We start from the raw sequence: 8,467 nt of genomic DNA, 5'->3' as shown, positions 1-8,467 counted from the left end.
AGTGTGGCTTGCCTAAGGTGTGGCTTGAACCAAACACTCACCTAAGTTAATCAAACTTGCCTAACCTTACATTCCGCTAGATTTTGCCACATGTTAGAATCCAAAAAGCTCCACATGTACAAGCATAATGCACAAACCACCAGAATCTCATGCGTGCAATGCACGTGTACCTTACTAGTACTAGTTGGTAGTAGTAAGAAACAAATTCCAGTTTTGGCACGAGCTCGTACTCCGGGAGCACCACAAGGCCTGCCGCAGGAGTTACATTTCCCTCTCGGGGCCCACGGGACCGAACTTCAGTGGCTTAGTGCCCGGCCTATGAGTCAATGACATGCGGGCCTTAAATGCGGCTAGCCCACATGTCATTCTCATGGTGGTGGTGTGGTTCGCGACTCACTCGTTCGAGATGAACTGGCCGGTGGTGGCATGGCCGTGGCGAGGGTGCCACAGCTGGGCGTCGGGGCGTTACGAGGCGTAGATGGCCACACCAATGGGTACTACCTGTAGTTACATAAGTACTCCAGCTGAGGATTGATGCCCGGGATGAAATGTGTCACAGCCACTGGATGAAAATTCGATGGTGCGGGAGTACGGATCGGAGCACAGCAGCGGAGCAGGCAAACCGCGTCAAATCGGGTGTGTCTGTGGTAGAAAGTTGATGGTCGCCGCAGTTCAGCTGGCCCGCATGTCATGCACACAAAGGCAGAGGAGCGGTGGGGCCAAGTGGGATGAGGGGCACATCGGGGGGATAAGGATCCCCTGACGTGAACAATCCTACCATTCTGTCACTAACATGTGGGACCCATAAGCGTGGGTCCCACCTGTCAGCGAAGGAAAGGCAGGGCAAGGCAGTGATAGCCACGTTAGAGGATCCATGTCCACATCGGGGGACGTCGTGTCGTGGGTTGGAGCGGCGTCGTGGGAATCGCGTGTGGGTGAGGCAGTGGTAGAAACAAGAAACATGATGGTCACTCTGGTTCAACTTCCATGGACAAGCTGTCATGTCTGCTGACACATGTATATCAAAACTAGAGTGTTTATATTTCAAGCACGTGAACAAGTATTATTCTACTACTTTGGATCCATTGCAACGCACGGGCCAGCACCTTGGTAGTAGTACTGTCCATCTCTATCTCTAGAGGGCTTCCCTCGTTCATCCTTTTCTCTCACAAGATAAACTACTCATACAAATGCATCTTGATGTTCCGTAGAATGCACGAGCACTACAACAAGAACCCCCCTTCAGCAACGCATCGATGCGTTGTCGTATGTACATATATGTGTTGCTATGGTCTACACCAACAGATTACTATGTGTTGTCGTTGGTGGCGTTGCTAAGGTCTACAACAACGTATACACATGCGTTGGTAAACGGCATGTAGATGCGTTGTAAGGTACCAACATATAGAGTTGAAGCCCTACAACACTTCAGATGCGTTGGTGACGACCCTGCACAATCATATGTTATATCGTTGCAACTACTATAGAGGCTTTGCTAAATATCATGATTGATTGATGATATTTTATATATTGCCATCCAGAATTTTTTGGTCAACATCAATACTCTATAGGAGCCACAATAAAATAAACCTTCCTCATATATTAATTCGATTGTGTAGCGTTGCATAGAACATGATCCAAAGATTACAAGATGCGAAACTATCTAGTTTTATCATAATTCTTGACCTTGTGATCTACTACAATGTTTGAAACATTGATCGTGAAAATGACATTCTAATTATCTAACAGTAACCCCATTCTTGGCCTTGCAATCAACATCTGAGCCATGCATCATCCATTTATCTTGGCAATCTAGAGAAACGAAAAATGACATGAGTAACTTACGGTAGAGAAAATCAGGTTAATAGAGCAACAAAATGTAGAGGGGCACCATACAGAAGTTGAATGCCATGACATTAGCAGCTTTGTACGCAGAAAAGGAGAGTAACAACCAACATTCGACAAATATTTTTGATCATTGCTTTCTTATGAACAAATCTGTTGTGTGTTAATTGAGTTAAACCTTGAAACGAACATACTATGTAAGAAATGAGGTACCTCCTTTGAAGAAAAACATGTGCTGACATATCACAGATCCTTCGTTTTTAAAGAAAGATCTGCAGCTTTCCAGAAAATACAAATAGATGCAAGGTTTCCACAATTCAAAAATACTTTATGTTCAAAGAAAATAATTCACACCAGGCTAGATTTGGATGTACCTAAATTAGGTAGTGTGATAAATGCTCACAAATGTGATTTAAGAAGACCCTGATATAGATATAGATGTGGGGCTAATTATAATAATCTAAAGGCAAGAACGTTTTCGACATGAGTTTATTAAACAACATTGCAGATTATGCAACTTATAACCATGTACTAAATAAATTTGGCATCTTGCATCAGCTCCAAATTAAATGATAAGTATTTTCCAATTATGGAAACTACAATGTAGAGACCTCTGGAAAATACAAAATTATGTATAATCACGCGTTAGAATTTCCTATGAATGAATTTTCAGAACCTGCAGAAGCAACAACACGAAAAACAATGAACTATAAAGAACATAAGGAGAGAGGGGGGTGGAAGGACAACTATCCAATCCACTTGTGCTCGTCATCACACCTACCTAGGCCCTGACTCAACCTTGAAGGAATGCATGATCTAATTAGTACAGACAAGAGCATGCTCTGATTAGTAAACAAGAAGACATCAATGAATAATTAATTAGCAGTTGGGAATGATGTACATACCAGACTGAGCTGCCATGTGATCTGGTTTCGATTTGATCTTGTAGCGCCACCCTGAACAAAGATGGGGACATGTACCACAAGCGGAGATTCAGATGTGCTGATCCCCAGACGTGAGCCATGGCCTCGACCCCTGAAAGGGCACAGGTTTGTTTGGGCTTCTCTAGGAAAAAAATAGGGAGTTCTGTTTCTAGAAAAGGTGGAATTCAGGATGTTTACAAAAAAATAAAAAGAAATTGATTCGCTACTTACAATAACAAGACGTGTGGGTGAGTTAAGAAAAAAAAGACGTGGGAAGAGAGGTTCAGCAATGCATCTTATTTAGTTGTGATTCATGCAAACACATGTTAGAATATTCGTGCGAGTGTCATCTTAATATTCTACTGATTCTGCAATGATTTATCTTGGATAATACATCAATGCAAGAACTGCTCCCAAACTAAGATTTTAGTGTATATAATTGTACATACGATGGAGCCAAATGAAATATATTAAATTCAGGATTATGGTGTATCAGTTTACCTGCTAAGAGACAGAACGACCACACGCATGTTGGCTGAAGCAAGGTCAATTTCAGAACCTGTAAGGGAAGCTGAGATTAGGGATGGACGCATGTGATACTTATTCCTATAGTATTACAGAACTGTGACAACGAAATAGGTAAGGACTCATCTGTGCACATAGCAGCAAGAAAATTTAAGCATATATAATGCACCACAACTGGATATACTAAGTAATAGATATGCTAAGTTTGGCATGAGATCCTCGGTTGGGCTCGCGCGGCGGTCAACCTCCCCGACCCAACACACCCTTCCAGACTTGGTAGAGCTCTTCCAACGACCACGCGCCGGCCTCCATGTGCACAGTGGCTCTGGAAGCACCGCAACGCATGCATCTTCGACGGAGCCAGACCATCGCTCACCCCCATCTCCGATAACATCAGGAAGAGGCGCGCCTATGGGCCAAGGCTGGCGCCAATGGGATACAAAACATCATCCCCGGCGCGTAGTTCCTAGTTTTTTGTTTTGTGGCTGAGTAAATTAACCCCCTTGTTCTAGTCTGCTCCTACGCCTGTACACCATGCCTAGCGTGTACATGGCCTTGTAAGCGTTGCAACCTCATACTTGTACTCTCCTTCTATCAATGAAAAGATACGCAGCTTGCGTATTCATGAAAGAAAAAAGATATGCTAAGTGCGTTTCGAAAAGGAAAATGATTTTCAGCAAAGTTTACATAGTTAACATAATCTGATTTTTGCATTTTGAACAAGTTACATAGTTTTCATTAGAATTTGTACGCAGTGGTATAACTTGTCAGAATGCTCCTGGGACAGGTTGCAGTCCAAATTTATGACTCAGTCTTTTTATACTCAAGTAGCCTCAATATTTGCTAGGTCCTGTTACATTTCTGCCCATTCTTTTCTAGACAAATATGGTCCGCTAGCTGACTTATCCGAACTGCATTGACAATCCTTTCTTCCTAATTGCTTTTGCCAGTTGACATCAAATCTGTAGTTGATTCAGTTGTAATTAGTTCTCTAAAAAACACACATAAAAAGGTTTCAGTAATCCACGTTAAACTGTTTAGTCTTTATCAATTTTATTTATGACTAATCAGGGTAGGAATATGTTACAACTATGTCATGGTGTACACACTTTTAAAAGAAATCCTCGGTTGTTAATGTACCATATTGTTCTCTTGTAATACTGAACTGATATACAGTGTTGTTGTTTTTTGCTCTAAACTTCTTTCTCTATGTATAATGCGAGCCTGAAACTTAAATGAACTGAATATTTGGGCCTCCAGCAAGATCACTGACCGTGATGGGTTCTTGTCCAGCTGTGATGTACAATACGACGATGGCTAACACTAGGCAGTTGTATTTGAGCGTACAATAGAGAACTAAGACTGTGGGGCGGCGTGGATGCAGGTACAAGCAAGCGCAGGTGGTAGTGCATCAGGCAAATAATAAGATAGTTTAGATCACAGTCGTGATTGCCAGCAAAGAATCGACCATGGCACGATGGCTATGTCCTCACAAAGCACCAGAGAGAGTACGGGCAGAGGAGAGTGCCTTACTAAACCGTCAATGTCGGAGGTGAGGTAGCCGAGGCAGAGCAACACCGCCGAGACCAAGCCAGAAACCAGAGGAGGCGCGGCAGCCGCGCCGGCGACCCGCGGCGACCAGTAGGGTTGCGGTAGGGGGGCGGAGGACGTCGCGGCGGCGCGGGGTCGGTGGAGAGCACCGAGGGACAAACGGGCTGGTGAGAAACTTCGCGGGAGAGCACCGGAGCTAACCGGAATCGGTGGTGCCGAGGCAGCGGCGTGGTCATGGAGCTCGGCTGAGAGGCAAATTGGGGATGACAGAGAGAGAGATTGGGGATAGAAAAATCTGGGAGGAGGTGGGTACACGGGGAGGTTATAAGCTGCTTTCTAGGGAACGAGGAGGAGGTTAGCGCTAAGCTGGCGAGGTGGGCGTGGGAGGTGGAAACAAACGACACATCTTATCATATCATTGGTAGATATGCGTTGGTATAGGGGGGATTTTGTTGTAGTGGAGGATGTTTCCTTGGGGGTCTCTCCAGCGCGGCGTGGCCGTAGTTGCAAGTTGACGCCCCTTGAGATGCCGACGTTGAGGGGCACTCGAATTTCCTCTGATGAGCAGGTAAGATGAGTTTGATCACGTAGTAAATGCATTCTAAAGACTACTTCCATGTCCATTTCCTAATTCTCCCCCTGCCCACTATTTCACAGGTTAGGCTCGGTGCGAGTGGAGATTGGCTTGCATATGTACGGGGTTTGGATGCAAATGAAGACGAAGGGGAGGTGAAGAAGCCGAGGAGAATCAGTTCCCGATGGAGAAGTACATGGGAGAAGTGGCGTGCAGGCAGTTGATTAGACGGCTAGGTAGACTAAACGAAAAGGCTATGCGGGTAGACTGATGAGTCGTACCTATTCGTGTACGTGCCCATCCTTCCTGATAGGTGGGACCATAGTTTTTTTTTGAGCGCGTGAGTGGGAGACACAACATTCTCTAGTTAAGGAATACTCCCTCCGTTTAGGTGAGTATAAGTCACCTTATGAAAATGAGGTTTTCCCAAAACCTTTAGGCGTGGAGCATTAACTTCCTACTCGATCCCCTCCCAGCCTCGTTAGCCAGCGTTCTCTTCCTCTGCTGCCGCGTTCTACCTTTCCATTTTTCCTCTTCTCAAGTGTGGAACGATCTGCATTTCGTCCTTGATGCACCAGAACGACCACTGCATGCATCGCGGCAGGGCGTTGATTGGGCATGCACGAGAATTTGGTTCTGCTCGCAATATGGATGATACCTGAATGATGAAGTGAACAGACATGCTAGCATGGGAGACATATTTTCGCTATACAATACTGGAGTGCTCATGTTCCTACTACCAGTAGTAGTACTAGTACAACTGTGGTACACTTGATGGTCAAAATACTATTCATATGGTCCTCAGTGAAGTGACAACACCCTGCGCCTGACACTAGTCCAGGCGGCGTGTTCGGGTTACCAAAGTCAGCCTCACCCTGTGCACTGTGCGGTCTGTCACCACCGTTGTACAGCACATTGGCGCCTCGCCTCGTCTCCCTCTCCGCTCCCATAGCACCACTCCATCTCCATCACCTTCTCCGTCTCCGTCTCCATCTCACTGTGCCCCCTGTACCGTCGCCTCACTCGCCTCCCCTAGTACCACTATTCCCTCACTAGCCGCTCCAGCACCGACATCCTTCTCCCCCGTAAATGAAGCCCCCTTCCAAACTCCAGCATGGCCGAACGCGAACCGCGCAGCATCCATATGAGCCGCGATTGGAGCAATCTCCCTAGTGACATCCTCGACCTCTGTTGTTCGTGTATGGACATGTTGAGCGCCCTGCGGCTGGCTGCATGCTTGAGGGACATCCACACGGCCATCGTCGAAGCGAGGCCTAAGCTTTTCAAGACACCCTGCTTGCTGCTATATGGTCTTGCGAGATTGGCTCACCATGATACGGAGGCGTGCATGATGCCCCTCGACTTCAATCTGATCTCCATTAGCCGAAACTTCTTTGCAGGTATGTAGTGGGTCGCCGTACATCATTTCCCTCGACATCGATCCGATCACCATCGCCCGAAACTTCTTGGCAGGTATGTACTAGGTCGGCGTGAACTCCCACTGGATGGCTGCCTTCAGAGAAGACCGTAAAAAGTTGGTGCTCGTGAACTTCCAGACCCCCATGAGATTATCCTTCCTCCGTTGGATTATATAGAGTATTACCATCGCGGTCGAAGTCATCTAGATTACTACGTCAGTTGGACGGACCTTGTTTTGCAGAAGATTGTAATCTGCCAAGTGCCCACACGACATGCGAATTACGCAAACTTCAAGCTAATTGCCTTGTTCGACCGCAGACTCGCCTATCTTTACGCCGGTGCCTTCTTTAGCTGGAGACAACTCGGCTCGCAGTGGATCATCGTCAAAGCTTATACACACTTCTGTGATGCTATTGAACACAATGGCATCATCTATGTGATCTACAAAGCAGATGGCACCACGTATTGCTGGGACGGCGCGTGTAAGTTGTTTCCGTCTCATGTTAATGATGACGCCATGACACTGTTTGAAATTTTTGTGATGATTGGCATATCCCTGTTTGAGCAGAATTTGAGTAGAACTATGGCAATGTATTAGAGACGCCGTAAATCAGCTATATTTGGAATGAGTTAATTCGTGCCATTGTGACCATGTCATTACAGCCAATTTGTACACTGAATAATCAAACGGTTAGGAATATATGGATATTATCCTTATTCTACAGTAATCTATATACTACTACTAAATATGAGTGTGTATCAATGGCCATGTTAGTTTCCTTATTTTCATGATGTAGAAACATGCACCACACTGTTGGTTTCATCTAACCATACAATAGGTAAGTAAATGTGCATATGGAGAACTCTATATTTGGAAGTAGTGAAATCCTGCAATGCTTACCATGTGTACATACCTATATTCGCCCTTCAGCAATCAATGGCTAGAATAATATCCTCACAAAAAATTTGCCCACAGAACACGAGTATATAACAATGCATGGACAGTTAGTTACCTAGAAGAATTTGTTTGTGAGGACAGAACATGATTACATAACATGCATGACATGGTAGTTTCCTGTGAAGAATCAATTGCGAGATAACATGAGTATAACCATGCATGGCACTTCTATATTTTCGAACCCATTATACATTTCCCTGTATTTTCCTCCCAGTTCCAACAGGGACATATCAATGTTGTTTCTTGCATTATCCTACTCATACTCTGAACAATGCTGATCTTACATTAACAATGCATGTCCTTTTTGATATGATGCAGCATCCCTATAGTTACTGCCCTTTGTAATCACACCACCTTTGCCAAAAATAGGGAAGCACAACTGGTTCCTCGCTCGATTAGGCGACGGCAAAAGACTGATGATCATTCAGACACATGAGCCAAAAAAGTTATATTGCAAAAACCCCACTATATACAAGCACCATGTAATACGTGAGTATCCAGACAGTGGTTGTTACATCTATGAGCAGGATACCAGCTTGTTTGGGCCTTTAGGATTTTTTAGTTGGAGGCGGATAAACAACCTTGGTTCACACTCTCTGTTTCTCGGACTCAATTATCCGATTAACCAGGAGATCACCGTTGGCAAGGACCTTGATGGCAGAGAGGCTCTGT

At 45.1% G+C, this 8,467-nt stretch overlaps 1 long non-coding RNA gene across 4 annotated transcripts; it reads right to left on the bottom strand.

Moving 5' to 3' along the window:
* Positions 1–1,580: 1,580 nt before the first annotated feature.
* On the bottom strand, positions 1,581–5,247 carry LOC125537026 (uncharacterized). Of its 4 annotated transcripts, XR_007295500.2 has the most exons (5): positions 4,827–5,245; positions 3,270–3,327; positions 2,751–2,880; positions 2,627–2,661; positions 1,581–1,812 (listed from the first exon to the last, which is right to left on the bottom strand). It is a non-coding gene; the product is annotated as an uncharacterized LOC125537026 (long non-coding RNA). The 4 variants fall into 4 exon arrangements; XR_007295501.2 differs by having other exon boundaries at positions 1,581–2,661; XR_015616378.1 differs by having other exon boundaries at positions 1,581–2,880; positions 4,822–5,247.
* Positions 5,248–8,467: the final 3,220 nt, after the last annotated feature.

The sequence above is a fragment of the Triticum urartu genome, chromosome 2A, assembly GCF_056163025.1.
Source record: "Triticum urartu cultivar PI428250 chromosome 2A, HENAU_Tu73, whole genome shotgun sequence".
In the NCBI taxonomy this organism is placed as follows: Eukaryota; Viridiplantae; Streptophyta; class Magnoliopsida; order Poales; family Poaceae; genus Triticum; species Triticum urartu.
Note: the sequence above shows the minus strand (reverse complement) of the source record. Positions and strands in the feature narration are given on the sequence as shown.